This window comes from Pinus tabuliformis, chromosome Q (genome assembly GCF_031772625.1).
Source record: "Pinus tabuliformis cultivar Carrire ecotype Pingquan chromosome Q, CPIR1, whole genome shotgun sequence".
NCBI classification, from domain to species: domain Eukaryota; kingdom Viridiplantae; phylum Streptophyta; class Pinopsida; order Pinales; family Pinaceae; genus Pinus; species Pinus tabuliformis.
This window is the reverse complement of record NC_142296.1, coordinates 833,646,964-833,668,095: the sequence shown is the minus strand read 5'-3', so window position 1 is coordinate 833,668,095 and position 21,132 is coordinate 833,646,964.

Genomic DNA, 21,132 nt, shown 5'->3' with positions numbered 1-21,132 from the left:
ACGATTTTTGGTGGAAAACAAGAAAATTTCAGAGAAATAGAACTTAGCTTATTTTTAGAATGTCATAATTATCTTCTTAACAATCTCTACTTATATAAGAGAAAAAACAAAATATTTAAAGAAATTTTTATTGAAGGGCCAATTAATAAATACTATTTAACTTTTATTTTCCTAGAAAAATTAAAGGCAATAGTGTACAAGGAATAGAACATGTTATCTTCTATGAAAAGTATTTCTTCAAAATCTGCCCATTAACAGACAAAGAATCTCTCTTGCCTGATAAATCTTGCAATAGAAACGTTGATGGGCCGATTTGTTCCGCAATCTGAAATGGGCCAAGCCACATTCTTTGGAATTTGGTATGCTTACTTTTTTCCTCGCGTGTTTTATCCCACTTCAATACAAGGTCTCCAAGTTGAAAGGATTTAGGACTTATAGAATTTGCATCAAATGAAGATTGGACTAATTGTTGATGATGTGCATGTGTGATCTTGGCTTTATCTCTTTCTTATTTGAGTTTGAGGATTTGTAACTACCTTAATTACATAGAAGATGAAGGAATTTCTTTAATAAGTTGAAATAGGGCTAGAGAGGGAATAACTACATTTGTAGGAAGAACAACCTCTTTCCCATAGACCAAATTAAAAGGAGAAGTGCCTATTGAGGCCTTTTGTGTTATTAGATCTAACCATATAGAAAATGTTAAAGATTTATGCTAGTTTTTCTGACTTTGATCAATAGTCCGTTTGATGATCTTTATGATATTTTTATTCGTAGATTCGACTGAACCGTTTCCCTGAGGATAATAGTTAGCAGAATATTTAAGTTTGAAACCTATTTTAAGATCAAATTCTTTCATAGCATTGCCTGTGAAATAAGATGCATTGTCAAACATGAGGGAATTTGGCAGGCTAAATCTAGTAATAATAATTTGATCAATAAAGTCAATGATGTTTTCAGAATTGGCTACCTTAAGTGTAATTGCTTCCACCCACTTAGTGAAGTAATCAGTTGTTGTAAGGACATATCTATGCTACTTTGAAGAGTGAGGAACGATCTCACCTATTATGTACAGTCCACATTTCTCATATGGTTTTTTAATGTTGACCGACTGTAATGGTAATGTCGGTTTCCTCTGTCTTCCAGCAACTGTTTGACAAATTTTACACTTTCATACATATTCATGTGCATCTTTGAATAAGGTTGGCCAATAATAGGTAGCATGCATGATTTTATGTGTTGTTGTGTCTCCTCCAAAATGTCCACCAGCTGGTCCATCATGGAGTTCTTGCAAAACCTTTTCTACCTTAGATTTTTCAAGGCACCTAAGTAAAACTGAATCATAATTCTTCCTAAACAAAACATCATTAATGATTTCATATTGCTTAGTTTTCAACCTCAAAGCCCTTTTTCTTTTGCAACTAAGCTGTATGGGGGCATATCCATTTTTCAAATAAAACTTGATATCAGCATATTTAGATTCAGTATCGTTGAGGCTTACCTCACATATTTATATATCATCACATGAATCTTCTGATGCTGGTAAGTTGGAAGCTCCAGCTAACATTCTGCAAAAAACTTTACCTATAACAATTTTAGTTGGTCTAATATCAATGTCATACTCTTGCAGTGTTGTTACCCAATTTTCTCTTTTCTCATCTAATTCTCGTTGCATTAGTAAGTTTCTCGCTGATGAGAATGGAACTATTACTTTAGTGTGAGTTTTGAGAAGAAAGGGTATGAAATGTTTTATTGATTTGAAAACAACAAAAGCCTGTTTTTCAACATCTTAGTAATTTAATTCAGCACCCTGCAAAGTGGATGAAAAGAAAAAAATTGGTGCTTGGGATTTCTCATTATTGACCCATGTCAATATAGTTGCATATGATGTCTCAGAAGAAAAGGTATATAAAATAAAATGATTAGAAAAATTCGGAGTTGCTAAAGAGGGAGCATTTATGATTTCTTGTTTGATAAGATTAAAATATTCATGCTCAGTATGTCCCCATTTAAAAACATAATTTTTCTTGATCATAGATTGGAGGGGTAAAATAATTCATGAAAAGTCAGGGACAAATCTCTTGACAAAATTTCTCTGACCTAGGAAAGATTGCATGGCTTTTTTATTATGAGGCAGAGAGATATCAGAAATTTCTCTTATCCTATCAGGATCTATATGAATGCCATATTTAGGTACAATAAATCCAAGAATATTACCTTCACTTAAAGCAAAGAAATATTTCTTTGGATTTAGAGAAACTCCATATCTCTCACAACGTTCAAAGGTTTGTTTTAAGTCCTTTAAATGATTGCTACACTTTTTTGAATACACAATTATGTCATCTACATAAATTACCATTGTTTTATTTACCAAACCTTTGAGAGCTATATCCATAGCTCTTTGAAATGTTGCACCGACATTGATTAATCCAAATGGCATCTTTTGGTAAGCGTATGTTCCCCATTTGGTTCTAAATGTGGTATTTAGTTGATCATCTGGATGTACGAGAATCTAATTATAACTTGAAAATCCATCCATAAAAGACATTAACTCTGAGCCTACAATTGATTGCAGTATCTGTTCCATAAAAGGAAATGGAAATGTCCTTTTGACAAGCTTTTTGAGATTGGAAAAATCTATAAAAATTCGAATATCACCATTATTTTTCCTAACTAGAACTAGGTTAGAAACCCACCTTGAATGTCTGACAGGAAAATTTATTTTGGCATTGAGAAGTTTATTCAATTTAGATTTGATCTGATTCTCTAAATTCGGGTCAATATTTCTCAACTTCTGTTGTACAGGCTTTTCATAGGATATCATAGGAATGGTATGTTGAATGATGGAGTATCATATGTCTTAAGATATTCATAGCAAAAACATTTTTGTATTTCTTTAGCAAATGAATAAAGGCTAATCTTTCCTTAGATGTAAGACCAAGTCCCAGATTAATATTTTGAGGTTTAAGGTTAGTTCCAAGATTAACTAATTCAAACCTCAAATTTGAACTTTGAAGCTTTGAGTTAGTAGGTTTCTTGAATCTCTCCTTAAGATCATAAAAATCTTCCAGCTTAACCACAGATTTAGGTATGGAATTTGCACTTATTTCTTGCTTAAGTTAACTATCGCGCTGATCTTCATCTATTATTTGGTCATCATAAGAACCTTCAGATGTCATAAAATTTATGATATCTGGATCATTATTAAAAACTTGCCAATTGGTGATGTTATCAGGAATATAAGGCCTAAAAATTAATTCTATAGAAAATCGATCAGGACTATAATCTCCTGGTGGTATGAGCTTGGATGCAACGTTAGCCAAAAGATCGACACTTGCATTTTGAAGTCTTGGAATTGGGGAAATGTTGAATGCGATGAAATGTGAGGTGAGGTCTTGGACTAATGATTGATAATGTTTCAAATGTCTAGAAAGATAGTGAATAGTATTCCTCACCTGTTTGATTACAATTTCTGAATCTCCAAATACTTGAAGGTATTTAATATCAAGGCCAATGGCTTTCTACAACCCTTGGACTAATGCTTCATATTTTGCAGCGTTATTTGTGCATTCAAATTCGATTCTACATGCCAGCATAGTTTTTTCTCCTTCGGGACTAACTAGTATGCAACATGCTCTAGCTCCATAGTTAGATTTAGATCCATCAAAAATAAATTTCCAAAATAAAGAATTGACTACAAGTTTATCTACAAAATTGATACATTTAGAAGAATCCATTTGAGGATAATTTTCAATTTGTGATGTAACAAAATTTTCCAAAAAGGGTGATGTATGGGCATTAAAATTTCCTAAAACTAATTCAACTGAATAATTTCCAATGATATTGCTACTATATGTGACGAGCTCATTTTCTCCCTCCAATTCGGTGACGATATACTTTAAATGTTTCCCATGATCGACCCTTATTCGATTTGGCTTAAAATTATAAGGAAGCCACATATGGGACTAGACTGTTGCAAAATAGCCATGAATCTTTTCAGACCAATCTCTACTGAGGAGAAAACCATAGAATTCAGGGATATCAGCCACAATAACGTCAATCACTTGACATACTTCTGTGTTTGATGAGATTCTAATGATAACCTGATTAATTTCTCCTCTGACTTTGACTTGAGATCGATCTAACTGTACAATGCGAACAACAAATTTATGGGGTTCAAAATTCAATTTTGCACAAACAGGTTTTGGTAAAATGTTGGATGAGGCTCAAGAGTCTACTAAACAATTGTGAAAATTCTTATTGAAGACTCCAAAAGTCAAAATAAATGGAGGTGTATGGGATTTAGATCTACCACCTATTAAAGCAACATCAGTTGAACTCATTTTTTCTGATGAAGAACTGGGAGGCCTGCCCATTTCTTGAGCATCCTGAGAAATTACAGCAGCGGGAAGAGGAGTAGTGGGGACTGCTTTTAATTCTTTGAGCAATAGATTTTGTTGATGTTTTCTCTTGCTAAGCTCATGGAATGTGATATTAGCTCTAGTCTTCTTCATGTCTTCGGTGATGTTGTATTCCATCTCATCAGATACTATCAAGGTTTTGGCTGGAGGTGAAGAATTGGATTAAGGAGGAGTCGTTTGAGTGGATTTGGGAGAAGATTTGTTACCAATTTCTTTGTCTTTGAGAGCAGTAGTTGATTATTTCTATTTTTTATTTGTTTGTTCTGAATCAATAGTGCTCTTTCTTCTGGTAGTGATAGGTAATGCTTCTTCTGGTTCACCATTATCTGATAAAGGAAGAAATATATCTTGCATTCCCTATAATTCAACTATCTCTTTGTCATCGGTTTGTTCTTCAACTATTGACACTTCTTCTTCCTCAACATCTGATTCAGCATTTGATATTGTATTTGGAGGTTTAGGATTAGAGGAAAGGTTTATTTTGTAAGGTTTAAAATATTTTCTTGAAGAAATCTCAACTTCCTTCTTTTTAATGTCGACCATTTCATTAGACATGGTTTTAAGTACCTTTTGCAGACCTTCAAGATTAAAAGGATCTTTAGGTGCTTTATTCTTGGATTCATCACTGAAATGACCTTCTTGGATTTTATTTCTTCTAATGCATTCTTCTTTTCTAAAGCTAAAATGTGTTTTTCCACAGCTATGGCTTCTTTCATGTTTTCCGCCAAAGTTGGTTTGGCAGCCCTATCGACAAAAATAGATGCATTCGAGGGACGAGTAGAAATGTACCATTCATTTTGAACTTCATTGCTAGGCTTGGATGTCATTGGGATTTTGTTCAATAACTTATTAAAATGTGAATTGAATTCCTTAATTGGTTCTCTAGGTTCAGCTTTCAAGCTGGAGAGATCATTGAGAAGAGTGGCTATTGAGCGGTCATCTCCAGACTGTTGGAAATAATACTGAGAGGGGGGGTGAATCAATCTTATCAATAATTTTTCATTTCCAAAACATATTTATATGTGCTACTTCTGTGAAGTGAATTAGCATGTACACTCTACTGTGATTAGTGAAACCAGCGTATACCCAGAGAAATTGTGATTTAGTTAATTTATCATGTGTTGATCTATAACCAGTGCATTAGTAACTTATTAAACAGTGAAGCAAAAATAGAATAAACCATCACACATAAACAACACACTTGAACACCAAGGTTTAAGGTGGAAACCCAATGTAGGTGAAAACCACCTGCTGTTGTCGTCTCTGTCTTCTTTTAAAAATAAGAAAATCTGTTTACAATCTTGTATTGGTGTAGACTCATACCAGTACGCAGGCACCCACCTGCAGAAGGCTACAACCTTCTCTCATTTTCCAGCTTCTACTGGAAGGGAGCTACAACCCCCTAGATCTTGTACTAGCCAATGTGTTTACTAGTACGTAGGCGCTGGCCTACAAAAGGCTATGACCTTCTCTCTTCCTCCAGGGACCACGTTTCATAAATTTTCAGACTGGATGCTCCTGGTACACAACAATACACATGAAGGCCTTGTTTCATCAAATTTTCATACTGGACCCATCAAAAACTTTGAAACTCAAACTGCATCAACCAATAATCAGTTAATTTGAACAATCAGATCACTATCACTAGAACACTGTGTTGAACCTAGAAACCTGCATCATCATTCAGAACCAGCTGCAACCTCAAAAAACATGCATCAGAATGTGTACTCTACTTTACTGAACCCAATGCGTGTATACGCTAATTCCTTTAATCAAACCTATGTATACCTTCAAAACTACTGAAACATAAAACTTCTGAATCAAGTCTGTACCCAACAGCAATATACTGAACATCTACTATCAATTTACAGAGCCTTACACATGTAGTAGTAGAGATCACCCTTATCACTTATACAATCAATCAATCAGATATCAAACTCCTTATGCATTCAGTTTTACATTCAGATCTAAGAAGACTTCATTGACAGACAACAATAAAACAACAGTACTTATCAAATAGATCAATCATCTATGAACAACATACTTTTGTTTTGCATACACTACCTGGACGAGCCGAACCAGTGTGTATACGTAACTTCACCAAAGCGAACCAATGAAAAAATCTGCAAATATTAACTCATAACTTCGTTGCTATTCCAGACTTCAGACAAACCCAGATCATGACATTCAAAGAATAAAAGAAGTGTACACAATTAGATCTAGCCCAACCAATATCATATCATTCAATGATAAGTCATTTCAGGTCCCATGATTCTGATCCAACAATGAATTCAAGGTGCACAAAATATTTGAGATAAAATCACCAACATAGCCCCTCCAACATAAAATATACTTCAGATAGAAGTATTCCTTAGAAACCCTTTTCACTTGCACACCTTGGCCTTATGATCTTCTCCTCCTTATATAGTTTTAGGCCTTTCTCAATACCTCAGACCAATACCACTTAGGACCCGTGGTATTCTCGGACCGGATCAAATAGTAGTCACTCCTCTCAATATTGTGGGCTAATACCATGGTATTGACCCCTGTTATTCTCTACTCTTTGAAACTCCTTGATTTTCCAACTTGTACGCACTTTTCCTCTTGCGGGAGTGTGTGTATACATATACATGCTTTTTGTTTTGTGGACCTGCATGTATATGTTGTTTCAACTAAGTGGACCTACGTATACATATTAAACTGCTTTTCACCATCCTTTACCTTTAACTTCTTCACTCTAATGAATAGACTTTAGTTCCATCTTCCTATTCTTCTATACCAATTCCTTGTTACATATGAATAGATCTATTACACTGTGGGTTGCCTTTCATCAAAATTGAATTGACCTATGGGTGAGTTGCCATCAAGGACAACACTTGTATCATAATGCCAACATTATCCCCCTTTGGACTTGATGGAAACCATGCTGGTGTTGATTACTGCAAGTTATAGAAACTGTTAGAGATAGCAAGCAACACCAAAATACTCTCCCCCTTTGACATCAAGGGCAAATGGTGAACCGAGTTATTCTCCCCCTTTGATATACATTATGTTATCCATGCTCCCCTTGAGTATATGCCAAGTCTGCAAAGATATGATTCAAAAGCATAACATGACTCTGTAACTCAACTAAGTGAGTATGACATCTCTATGACCAATGACTCATACATACATCAATTACCCAACTGAGTGGGGATACACCATATTTGACTCATCCACCCAACCAAATGACTTTGTAACTCAACTAAGTGAGTATGACATTGCTATGACCAATGACTCATACATACATCAATTACCCAATCGAGTGGGGATACACCATATTTGACTCATCCACCCAACCAAGTGGGGATATACCACACTTCCGCTTTGATACAATTGTTTATACATGACATAAATACAACAATTATTACATCATCCATCCCATGCAAAGTGGGGATACAAATTACATCATATGTCCAATAAGACTCATTGAAATATAGACCATGACAGGAGAAGTCATATCACACCCTAGATCTTTACATGACTTATGCAACAAATTATATAAGTATCTGAAGCCATAGCTGAACTCAGCAACCATGATGCCAACAATGTTGAATGTGAGTGAAGGCTAATGCCCCCCCTGAACCTATGCTACCTGTGCATTGTTAACAAGTCATTCATTAAGGGATCTTTGTTAGTCAGATAAAAATCAATGAACAAAGCATATCGTCAGACTATAATCATCAATATCAGACAGAGCACCCATATCAGAGTCTGACCCATTGTTTTTCTGTCAGAAAAACATATACGCTCCTTTAGCCATAGAAACCTATGTGTACACGCGACTATACTGCATGAAACCCGTGTATAATGACCTTCCTCTGAAAACTAGATTTAATAGCAAGATGATGCAGTAACTACTCCCAGCTTTTGTTTGAGATATTCAAATGTTTCTCTGGGAAGCGGTTTAGTGAATATATCAGCAACATGTTCTTTGGAGGTAACATAATCCAATTTAACCTTTTGTTCAAGCACTTGTTCTCATATAAAATGGTACTTAATGGGTATGTGCTTGGTCTTGGAATGCATGATAGGATTTTTCAAATATTGATGGCACTTGTATTATCACATAGCATGGAGATGGGTGGAGTGCATTTTATATGAATGTATTTCAATATTTGCATCATCCAAAGTAGTTGTGTGCAGCAAGATGCAGCAGCCACATATTCTGCTTCAGCTGTAGATAAGGCAATCGAACTTTGTTTCTTGCTTAACCATGACACTAACCAAGAACCCATATAGAATTCACCTCCACTAGTGCTCTTTCATTCATCAACATTTCCTACCTAATCTGCATCTGTATATGCATGAAGAGTAAGGTCTGTATCTTTAGAATACCATAGTCCAAAGTCCTGAGTTCCTTGAAGATATTTGAAAATTCGTTTGACTGCCTAGAGATGTGATTCCTTTGGATTTGCTTGGAACCTTCAAATAATTCCTACTGCATGCATGATATCATGTTTGGTGCCTTTTAGATAAAGAAAAATTCCAATCATAGATTTGTAAGTTGGTTGGTTTACTGTTGGTGATTCATCGTTAGAACTGAGACTGCATCCTATTAACATTGGAGTACATACTGATTTAGAATCTTCCATTCCATACTTCTTCAAGATTTTCTTGAGATATTTGGTTTGTGAAAGAAAGATACCATCTTTTGTTTGTTGTACTTGTAGACCAAGAAAATAAGTAAGTTCACCAAGTAAGGACATTTCAAATTCTTGCTGCAATAGCAAAATTTTGACTCATGGATTCTTCATTGCTACCAAAGATGGTATCATCAACATAAACAACAATAACTAGCAGTTTATCATTTTCAACCTTTGTGTATAAATTGTTATCTACAAAACCTTTTGTGAAACCTTGTTGTTGTAGATATTTTTCAAGGTGGTAATACCAATCCCTTGGAGCATGTTTCAAACCATAGAGATCCTTTTTAAGGTTGCATACAAGTTTTGCATCATTTCCAAGAATGAATCCTTCTGGTTGTTCAATATAAACTTCTTCTTCTAAATCTCCATTAAGGAAGACTGATTTTACATCCATTTGATATACTTTGAATTTTTGAGAACTAGGAAGAGAAAGAAACATCCTTATGGCTTCAAGTCTGGCAACAGGTGCAAAAGTTTCTTCAAAATTTATACCTTCTTGTTGAGCATACCCTTTACAAACAAGTATGGCCTTGTTTCTAATAACTTCTCCATTTTCATTCAGCTTGTTCTTAAATATCCATTTTGTTACTATAACATTTTTATCATGAGGTCTAGGAACTAACTCCCAAGTATCATGCTTTTCCATGTGGTCAAGTTCTTCATCCATGGCCTTGACCCAACATTCATCTTTGTAGGCTTCATTTAAATTCTGAGGTTCGGTGGAGGATAGTAATGCTAGATAACTTGAGGTCCCTGTAAGAGTTCTTCTTGTCTGTACACTAGCCCCTTTTCTCTTAGAATTTGAGATTCTGGATGATTCTTCTGAACATACCTGGATGGATTCTTTTTCCTGTTTGTTGTATCTTCTTATGGTGCTTCATTGGTTTCTTCTTCTATATCATTTTGATTTGATGCAGGAAATCATTCCCCAACTTCCTCATTGTCATATTCCTCAGTTGATTTCATTTGTTTCGGATTTCTGCATGCTTCATCAATTACAACATCAATGCTTTCAACATTTTTTTGAAGTCTTTTATTATAACATTTGTATCATTTACTTCTGGATGAATAACCAAGAACAATTCCTTCGTCTACTCTGGGTTCGAACTTACCAAGTTTTTCATCAATCCTTTTGATAAAACATTTTCTTCCAAACACTCTAAAGTGTTTTACAATAGGAGAATTACCATACCAAAGTTCATATGGAGTTTGATTGCTATTTATCCGAACATTTTATTTTTTGAGAATAGTCACGGCAGCAAATACAGCTTCACCCAGAAGGTTGCAGGAGTTCCAGATTAATCAAGCATTTCTCGAGCCATTTGTTGAATTGTTCTGTTCATTATTTCCACCACGCCATTTTGCTTAGGATTTCTTGCGATGGAGAATTGCCTCTTTATTCTATTTTGTTCACAAAAGTCAAAGAATTTTTCTGATATGAATTCTCCCCCTCGATCAGATCTGAGACATTTTATTTTTCAATCTGATTCATTTTCAACTAAAGCTTTGAAGGCTTTAAACTTTTCAAATGCATCATTTTTATACTTTAGTAGACCTATCCAACACATCCTGGAAAAATCATCAATAAATAAAATAAAGTATTCTTCTCCACGAGGTGACTTTTTCCTTGTTGGTCCACATAAGTCAATATGGATGAGTTCAAGAGGCTTACTTGATGATCCTTATTTTTCATTGAAGTGAACTCTGGTTTGCTTTTGGACTTGACATGGTTTGCATATGGTCTTTTCTGGGATGTTGATATCTGGAAGATCACGAACTACCTTGAGCCTGCATGCTTTTTTTATTTGAGAAAAGCTTAGATGTCCCAATCTTCTATGCCATAGCCAGTTTTCATCAGTTTTTCTTAGATAGCATTGTTGTTGTCCACCTTTGAGTATGTATAAGTTTTTTGGAGTTCTTTTTCCTTTGATCGTGGTCTTTCCTGTATCGATCTCATGAACCACACACATGTTTCATCGAAACACAACTTCATTTCCTTGATCATACATTTGAATGACACTCATCAAGTTATGCTTTAAACCATCCACATACATGACATTTCCAGCTTTAACCTTTTCTTTCAAGAAGACCGAACCTTTACCTTTAATGACAGCTAGAGTTTCATTTCCAAATGAGACATTCTTTTCCTTTTCTAAAGCATTATATGAATGAACTTTCTCTTTATCACCTATCATGTGTTTGGAGCATCAACTATCAATGTACCACTGATTTTATTGTCCTTCTGCATATAGAGCTATGCCACATATTTTTTATTGATATTCCTTCTTTCTCCATATCTTTGGATTTAATGATGTTTGCTCCTTTTGAAGTGATGGCTGAAATTTTCTCCAACATTCACATTCTTCATGACCAAAGTTGTTACAAATCAAACATTCTACTTCATTTTCAAGAGGAGAAAAGTTATTATAGGAAATTTTCTTGATTCCTGTTACACTCCTTTGATTTCGTGCTTCTCTAGTCATGATGGTTTTATAAGAAACACATTGATAAGCCTTATTCCCAAAGTTATGCCATGAAAAACATTGCCCATTAAAGAAGTTTCTACAATCATAGAGTCTTTTGACATTGTTTACCTGTTGGTTGAAGCTTCTATTGATATTCATCCTTGGAGTAAATTGGGTATGATTAACCTGATGAGTAATTTTAGGCCTTTGCTAATGATTGACATATTGTTCACTGGTCGTTGCTACATCAAGATAGCTTCTGGTGGAGGCTGACGACTTATGTGATTGAGATTATTCTTCAGTATATCCAAGACCTGTGTTTATCAATGGACAATGCTGAACTTTGATGATTTCATTTAAAGTTTCATATCCTTTAGCAAATCTAAGATTAAGAGATTTTGTCTTCTCAAGTTCTTTTCTTAGACACACAATTTCACATTCTAGATTTTTATTGTGTTTTTCTCTTTCAGTGAGTTGGTGTGTCAACATATTGATGATCATATTCTTTTCTTGTAAACAGATTTTGAGTTTAGTGATTTCTTAAAGAAAGTATTCCTCTTCTAAGGCATCTAAAAAATCATCATTATCATAAGCCATGAGTAATATATAATCTTGGTCAGCTTCATCTTCATCACTATTGGATAATCCATCACTATCTTCATGCGTATAGTAACTCCTTCTATTCACAACTTGTTTTCTATTTCCTTTTCCATATTCCTTTCCTTTTTCATATTTATACTTATGAGGACATTTGGCAGCATAATGGCCGACTCTACCATAAGCAAATCACTTGAAAGGTAGCTTACCTCTGAATCTTCTGGAACCCTGTTGAAGCTTCTTGACAAAATTTACCTCATCTTCTTCTTCTGAAATGTGTTCTGATTCATTGTGCTCTTCCTTTTCTTTTCCATTTGTTGATGCTTTAAAAGTGTCTTCTCTCATATCTAATGGACCTCCTTTTCTCATTTCAAAGGTAGTTAAGATTCCATGGAGTTGAGTCAGAGTAATAGTTTGAAGATCCTATTTTTCTTCTATGGCAGACACTTTTGACTCAAATTTAGAAGACAATGATCTCAAAATTTTCTCAACTAAAGTAGCTTCCTTTATTTATTCACCCAAATTCTTCATACAATTAAAAATCTCATCTATACGTAAAAAGTAACTAGCAACACTCTCATCACTATGCATCTTAAGAGTTTCATACTGAATTTTGAGAGTTTGAATCTTAGCATGTTTTACCTGAGAATCTCCTTCGTAGCTCTGAATGATTTTGTCCCATATCTCTTTGGCTGTCTTGAGCTACATGACTTTGACAAATTCTAATTCTGGCAGACTTCCCAATAACGTATTGAAAACTTTGGCATTGGTTTCGTATAAATTCTTACCTGCAGAGTCTGTAGGAATCGCTGCTGGAAATTGATATCCTCCTTCCACAATTTGCCACACATCGGCTCCAAGCGATTGTAGATAGGCTCTGGTTCTTATTTTTCAATATACTAAGTTTCTCCCATTGAAGATTGGTGATCTGATGGATCCCATGCCTTCGTGATTATTCATCTTGAAAGATCTTCCTTCAAGCGATCAAGCTTCTTCTGAAGGACCTCCTCCGATACCAATTGTTGGAAATAATATGGGGGGGGTGAATTAGTATTATCAATAATTTTTCATTTCCGAAATAGATTTATATACGCTACTTCTGTGAAGTGAACTAGCGTGTACACGCTATTGTGATTAGTGAAACCAACGTATACCCAGAGAACTTGTGATTTAGTTAATTTACCATGCGTTGATCTATAACCAATGCATCAGTAACTTATTAAACAATGGAGTAAAAAAATAATAAACCATCACACATAAACAACACACATGAACACAAAGATTTAAGGTGGAAACCCAATGTGGGTGAAAACCACCTGCTTCTATCATCTTTGTCTTCTTTTAATAATAAGAAAAATGTTTACAATCTTGTACTGGTGCAAAATCATACCAGTACGTAGGCACCCACCTGTAGAAGGATACAACCTTCTCTTATTTTCCAGCTTCTACTGGAAAGGAGCTACAACCCCCTAGCTCTTGTACTAGCCAATGTGTTTACTAGTATGTAGGCGCCAGCCTACAGAAGGCTACGACCTTCTCTCTTCCTCCAGGGACCACGTTTCATAAATTTTCAGACTAGATGCTCCTGGTACACAACAATATACATGAAGGCCTCGTTTCATCAAATTTTCATATTGGACCCATCAAAAACTTTGAAACTCAAACTACATCAACCAACAATCAGTTAACCAAAACAATTAGATCATTGTCACCAAAACACTATGCTAAACCCAAAAAGGTGCATCATCATTTAGAACGAGCTGCAACCTCAAAAATCATGCATCAGAATGTATACGCTACTTTACTGAACCCAACCTGCGTTTATATGCTACTTCCTTTAATCAAACCTACGTATACCTTCAAAACTACTGAAACATAAAAATTATGAATCAAGTCTGTACCAACCAGCAATATACTGAACATCTACTATCAATTTATAGAGCCTTACACAGGAAGTAGCAGAGATCACCCTTCTCACTTATACAATCAATCAATCAGATATCAAACTCCTTACACATTCAGTTTTACATTCAGATCTAAGAAGACTTCATTGACAGACAGCAATAAAACAACAATACTGATCAAATAGATCAGTCATCTTTGAACAACATACTTTTCTTTTTCATACGCTACTTGAAAGAGCCGAACCGGCATGTATACGCAACTTCACCCAAGCAAACTAGCGTACAGATCTGTTAATATTAACTCATAACTTCGTTGTTATTCCGAACTTTAGACAAACCCAAATCATGACATTCAAAGAATAAAACAGGTGTACATAATTATATCTGGCCCAACCAATATCAAATCATTCAATGATAAGTCATTTCAGGTCTCGTGATTCTGATCCAACATTGAATTCAAGGTGCACAATATTTCAGATCAAATCACCAACATAGCCCCTGCAACATAAAATATACTTCAAATAGAAGTATTCCTTAGAAACCCTTTTCACTTGCACACCTTGGCCTTATGATCTTCTCTTCCTTATATAGTTTTAGGCCTTTCTCAATACCTCAGACCAAAACCACTTAGGACCCGCGGTATTCTTGGTCGTTACTCTGCTCAATATTGTGGGCTAATACCATGGTATTGACCCCTAGTATTCTCTACTCTTTGAAATTCCTTGATTTTCCAACATGTATGCACTTTTCCTCTTGTGGGAGTGCGTGTATATGTATACGCACTTTTTGTTCTGTGGACCTGTGTGTATATGTTGTTTTGACTAAGTGGACATACGTATACATCTTAAACTGCTTTTCACCATCCTTTACCTTTAACTTCTTCATTCTGATTAGTAGACTTTAGTTCCATCTTCCTGTTCTTCTGTACCAATTCCCTGTTAATGAAACATACCAGGATCTTGCTGATCCTTCTAAAGTATAAGGGAATAATCTTACAACTGCGTCTTCTTCTACAACTCCATTAAGATTTATGGACAACGTGGAGTTATTTATGTGTTCTTTGGTAGGAAGACCATCATCGGGGATGAATTTTGGAAACCAATTTTCTGGATGCACATGTAATGGCTTTAATGGTCCTGACGTTCAAACGGCTCCTGGATTTTTCCATGGTCTTTGAGATATTATGGGTATCTGTGTAGAGGAAGATGTACCAATGATTGAAGGTGATTAGGTAGAGGAGGATTGTGCTCCTGCACCAGTGTAAATCACGATTTGGAGTGGTGAGGTGGATGATTGAGCTTGTGATGAAGATGATGAAATGAATGAGGGTGCTTCTGGTGATGATGAGAGAATCTCACTATGAGTTTCAAATTCTAATTTCTTAGTTTTCCTTCGAGTGTGAGGTAGAGGAAATTCAAATGGAGGGATTCAAAATTTTTCACTTTATGATCCAGTTAACTTGAGGAAGGAAAATGTGAAGAAACAATGGCTTGAGATACTTGAAATTCTTCTTGAGACAAAGAAATCCCTTGTGATTTATGAATTAAAGACTGAACTTTGGGAGTTTCTATAGAAGAAGGTTAATCTGATTTCCTTGGAAAAACACTAGTGGATTGTAAATATTTCTTCGCAACTTCACGTCTAGGATTTGGGGATTTGGAATGTGACCGAGAAGTCAGAGGTGATGGTGAGGGAGTTTTAGTCTTAGAATGGATTTCTAATTTATAGTTTCTTTCCATTCATAGTCAGGCCCTCCTTCTAGCACCAAAATGTTGAAGCCTCGAAATTCATTGCGACAACATTGGGGATAACCACCCGGTCTAGACCTTAAAAGAAATTCCTTTTCCGTTTGGTATAATGGCCCTGATTGGGGATAAAGGGACCGATTTCCTAGAGAGGATTGATTTGATAATGTTGTTGGGGTGATATAAGGTGCAATTATAATCTAATCTAAATAATAAACGCATGCATATATCGTAATCTAACATTATCTTACTATGAATATACCCGGGAATAAACTAAGGTATGCGATCTACAAAGATGTCTCAAAGCAATTGGTAATAAAGATCATTCGACTTCCAAAAGCAATGAAATCGTTTAATGATAATTGTTTTGGATAAATAGTAAGACAAAACAATTGAGAAAACTGTATCGCATATAGTAATTGTTCATGTATTCAAAATGGAATCAGAGCTAAAACATCATACAAAAGTGCAATAATGCAGAACCACAACTCAGATTTTCATACATAAGACAATCAAAATAAAGAGAGTTGTTAATGCATAAATAAAACACAATCATACGATAAAAGTACCATATATGAAAGGTCTTTCTCATGGGCTCAGCAATATTGATCCAATTTCATTCAATCAAATACACTCTAAGAGTACAAAAGTGTAATGTCTTGAAAAGTGATTTTGATAAAATTTTGGACCCCTCTCTAAATGCATGAGAGGGGTTTAAATACTAAAATACATGCCTCAAAAATAAATTACTACAAAAAAATCTGAGGAGGTTTCAAACCACCTTCCTTAGAGTAAGCAAAAATAAAACTAAAAATAGAATTAAATTAATGACGAGCTTCTTTCTACTTGAACTATCTTAGTCGGCTAACTTGATCTTTGAGATTGCTAATGTCAATCATTGGTTTGAGATGAGGCGGCTGGTTGATTATGGATTTTAACTTTCCAACAAATATGACATATGACAAAGATGACACCACCTTTTGTGCAGAGATAGTTAAACACCGTAGAGTCATCCACTGGCTATGTGGTTTTACTAGATACTGCAAGTATGTTTCCCAATCTAGTTTGGTCAGCTATTTAATTTATTCTTCCTTGGTTTGCGTTCTTTGTTTCCATTGTTGTTCCAATTGCTTGATATTTGGGAGACACCCTGGTATGCACTCTTTGACAAGGTTGGCACTATGGAGGTTTTCATTAACAGCTTCAACTATATTGCTTGTTGCACCTGCTGTTGTCATTGTCACCCTTTCTGCCTGTTTTAACCGTGTATCCGAATTTGTAAATAAAATATCTTTGTGGGATTCTTCTATTTTTGGTAGGTCACCCTTTCTTCCCTCATCATACTCCTACGAGGTGATAAATTAAAAATTCGTTTTATGGATTTATTCATATTCAAACCTCATATCAATCACTTGGTTTATCAATTTATCACTTGTCTCACAGTAAGGATTAATCTGTGAGATTTTCTAGTAAAATATTTCTTCTTGCTGTATTAATAAAGAATTTAGCTTGATTTCTTCTTTGTTGAACTCATGAGTTTGAGGGTTATATTTAAATCTATCCACCATGTCTTTCATATGGCGAATTTGCGAACCCTTTTCTGATAAATTGGCTTGGTGTTGTAACCTTATTTGCTTGAATTCCCTCTGAAGCTGAGCTACCTATTGTTTAGCTTGCTGATTAGTTTTTTTTGTTATAATTGTTGTTCTAGCAGAAGAAATTTATGTTCTTTTTCTTTTAGCAATAGTCGGACTTTCGTTGCTTTTTCAATGGTCAATGTGGCATAAGCTCCTGCAAACTGTGACAGCTTCATAAGATTTTTTGATAGGTCAACAGTAGTATCTTTCCACACAACATCCATGGATCCATTCTCAAGAGTTGCAACATCCGCGGTGTCTAATTTCCTCTTCTTTCTTTGTCTTTTAACTATTGCCTTATGAGTAGGACTGTAGAATATATCTAATGGAGGTATCTCTTCAATTGTCAAGACAATTTCGGAAGTAGGACAAGCAGGAATAACTTCAATATCTTGAGTATCTCTAGCCCCTTGCTCTGTTGTCTCTAGATTTTCTTTGTGCTGAGTCTGTTCGGGGGTTTGCAATTTGGATGTTTCCTCAAGATTTGTGCCTGTTTAGAGCTTCTTATTGAATTTCTCGCATTCCTTGTCTAGTTCAATGACTGGAGTCTTCCTTGATTGAGCTGAAGTGGAACCAACCTCTGTCTGCTTCTTGGCCAAGGCCTGTTCAGCTGTTTCCTTAGTGTTTCCTTCTATATCTTTCTCAGAATCTTTATTAGGATTTCCTTCTCCATTCTGAGATTGTTGTTCTGAGTGTTCTGACTCGTGAGTCAACTTCTTTTGGGTTTCATCATTAGAATTTTCTTTTGAACTTCCCTCCAAGCTTATGCTAGTAGTTGGTTCTCTTATTGGTTCAATTTGTAATAGGTCCAATGGGACCTTTAGCAATCTCTTATTCATATATACATGAAAAGCATAAATATCATCTGGGCTTAACTGTAATGATGCCAAATGTAGAACCTGTGCAAATGTTTCTGCTCCTTGAAAGAGGTCATCAAAGGGATCCCCTTCATGAGTAAACTGTTTGAATTTAACCATGGTGGTGAATTCCTTAGCAACTTGATTTGGGTCATATTGTCACCCTAGAATTGTGGCTAATTTCAGAGACATAATAATCTCTACTGCTTTTACTGCGTGCCCACAATCATGTAGTGCAAAAGCGCCACATTGTAATGGCGAGGTTGGCAAAATGGGTTTCTTATGTTCCCTCAGGGATTCGATTAAACCACCCTCCCCTGTTGTCTGGTAAGCTATCTCTCTGGCCAATAGCTTGTCTGGAACATAATATGGGAGGACATGCGGAGCAGTAATGCTCCCAAAACCTCTAACATAAGTGAACATTTCTTCATCGAACCACCTTGCAACTGGTAAGATGTATATCTTGGCTTCTTCGAAAAACCTGAGGGCCATTCTATCAAAAATGATTTTATAAATAGGCAGCCTAATACCCTGGAAGATTTTGTAAAAATGGGGATTGAATTGGGATTCCCAAAAGATTTTATGGTATACATGGATGGGGAGAGGATTCTGTACAGTCCACTTCTAACCCATGTTTCAAAATTGAGAACAAAAACAAATGTCATCCATAACATAAGCACTCGTAAAAAAAGGGGGGAAAATTCTTGAGGAAACACTCCTCTTCTGTCTATATTCACTAATTCCCATTGCTAAATTGTCTGATAAGATCTTACTCCAATTCATAATTGTTGCATTGATTGTTGCATCAATTAATGGAAGCCACTCCATAGAAAATTTGGTGCTATCAACTTTACCAAATAATCTACACATCATTGTAGCTGTGAAATTATGTGGGTCAGAGAGGGATGAAATCAGGTACATACCGAATTTCTCCCATTTGAATTTTCCTCCACCTAACCTCCAGGTCTATGTAACGTCCAATAGGTCCTCATTCTCTTTGGAGAAATGCTCAAAGAAATCTCTTTTATAGAGATTTTGATGCTCTGGTAGATGGTACATCTGGCATAGATTGTCTGGTGTAAAAGACTCCATGACCTCATGTATTTCATTCCTGAAAGTTCTATCTAAGGCATCTACATCATCAATCACCTATTTTACCATATCTATGTATGGTAATATCTTAGGTCTTACAACTATTCTGTGTACCTCAAAGTAAGAAGCGTCTGACGATTCTTTGGCATCAACTGTTGCCTTTGTTTCCAGTGGCTTGGGTTTCTCTTCTTCCAATACATTATACATAGTTTCCCATGATGTGGTTCCTATGTCTTTTCTACAGGTGGTATCAGAGAAAAGTGGTATCATGTCTAATTTCTCAGATGTCCTAGCTTTTCCCTTCTTCACCATCTTTTCCAACGTTGTTTTCTTCAGAGGTTACCTGAAATGGAGCAATTGAGATTATCGAATAAACACAGAGTGAAAATGACAGTGAAAATTCAATGATACAATTAATTTTGAAAGGTGAGAAGGAAGAAGCTTTTATTCGAAAATGCAGATGAAAGATATGAAATCACGTCAAGTTGTTTTAAACATAAATGCCATTAAAACTCAATAAATACACACTAAGATCTTCTATCATGGCCTTATTATCATTTAAGCCATCGCATCGCAAATGTGTAAGGAAAAAACTTTAAGGTGACGAGTTTAAAGTGCGAAATGTCGATTATGCAATTGCGATAAAGATTATTGCAATATCACAAATCACAATATTGCATTTTCGATTATGTGTTATTTCAGAGTTGTTTAGAATTTCACAAGATGTGATGTGAGCAGCATACCTTTTATCGTTTAAAATGCATTTTGCTTAAATGAATATTTATTGCATAAAGTGACCTTTTACTATGTGCCAGACTTAACTAAATTTTATAAGCTTCACTGCATACTTCCATCGAGTCCGGGTCATATCGCGTTTCACAAACTTTTCATAGTTTACAAGATTTCCCTTTGTGTCGGCATCTTGATGCGATGAGTTTTGGCTTGTTATGTCACAATATCGTAATTCGCATATTCCAAAGGTTTTTGTTAGTTGTGCTTTTTGTGAATGCCAATATGCGATTGCGATAGGCACTTTATTCTACAAGAAATACTTTAAGCCTTAGTTTTAAATGGAAAGTTTAATGATACCATAAGTTTATTATGGTGAACCCTTCTTATTTCATTTTGAAAATCTCGATTTCTTAATTATCTTTGACACACATGATCCAAAGATATGTGATAAAGCAAGAATAGCTAGTTGCAAAAGGGGTTCGGCTTGATATCTTATATTATTTAAAATTTTAATTCTAATAATTCAAAAAGGAAGCACTTGAGTGCTAAGTTTTTTGGAGGATTTTTTATAAAGGGTCCCCATTTATCAATATAATATTAACTATTAAATCAATAAATGGGGGGGGTTGTTAAACAGTGCAACAAAATGTTATGAACAATTTGAAAATGTGTGCTTAAGCCTTAACATTTTCTAAGTTGGATGAAAGGGATGCCATTTATCTAAAAATAGTTAATTGATTTAAAATGGGTAAATAGAAGAGTCTCGATGAAATATAACTTAATAAATATTCAGAAAAAATATTTGATTGGTTATAAGAAAAGAATACAGGCAAACAACCTTTCCTGTAGAACAAAATATATTTAATTGAATGTAGATGGGTGTGACAATTAATTGATATAGAGGAGTTTATAATAACATATAGTCTTATAAACTAGTCCCTACTTATTGTTAATAACTTCACAGGGGATTTAAGACTGACTGGTACTCAGTATG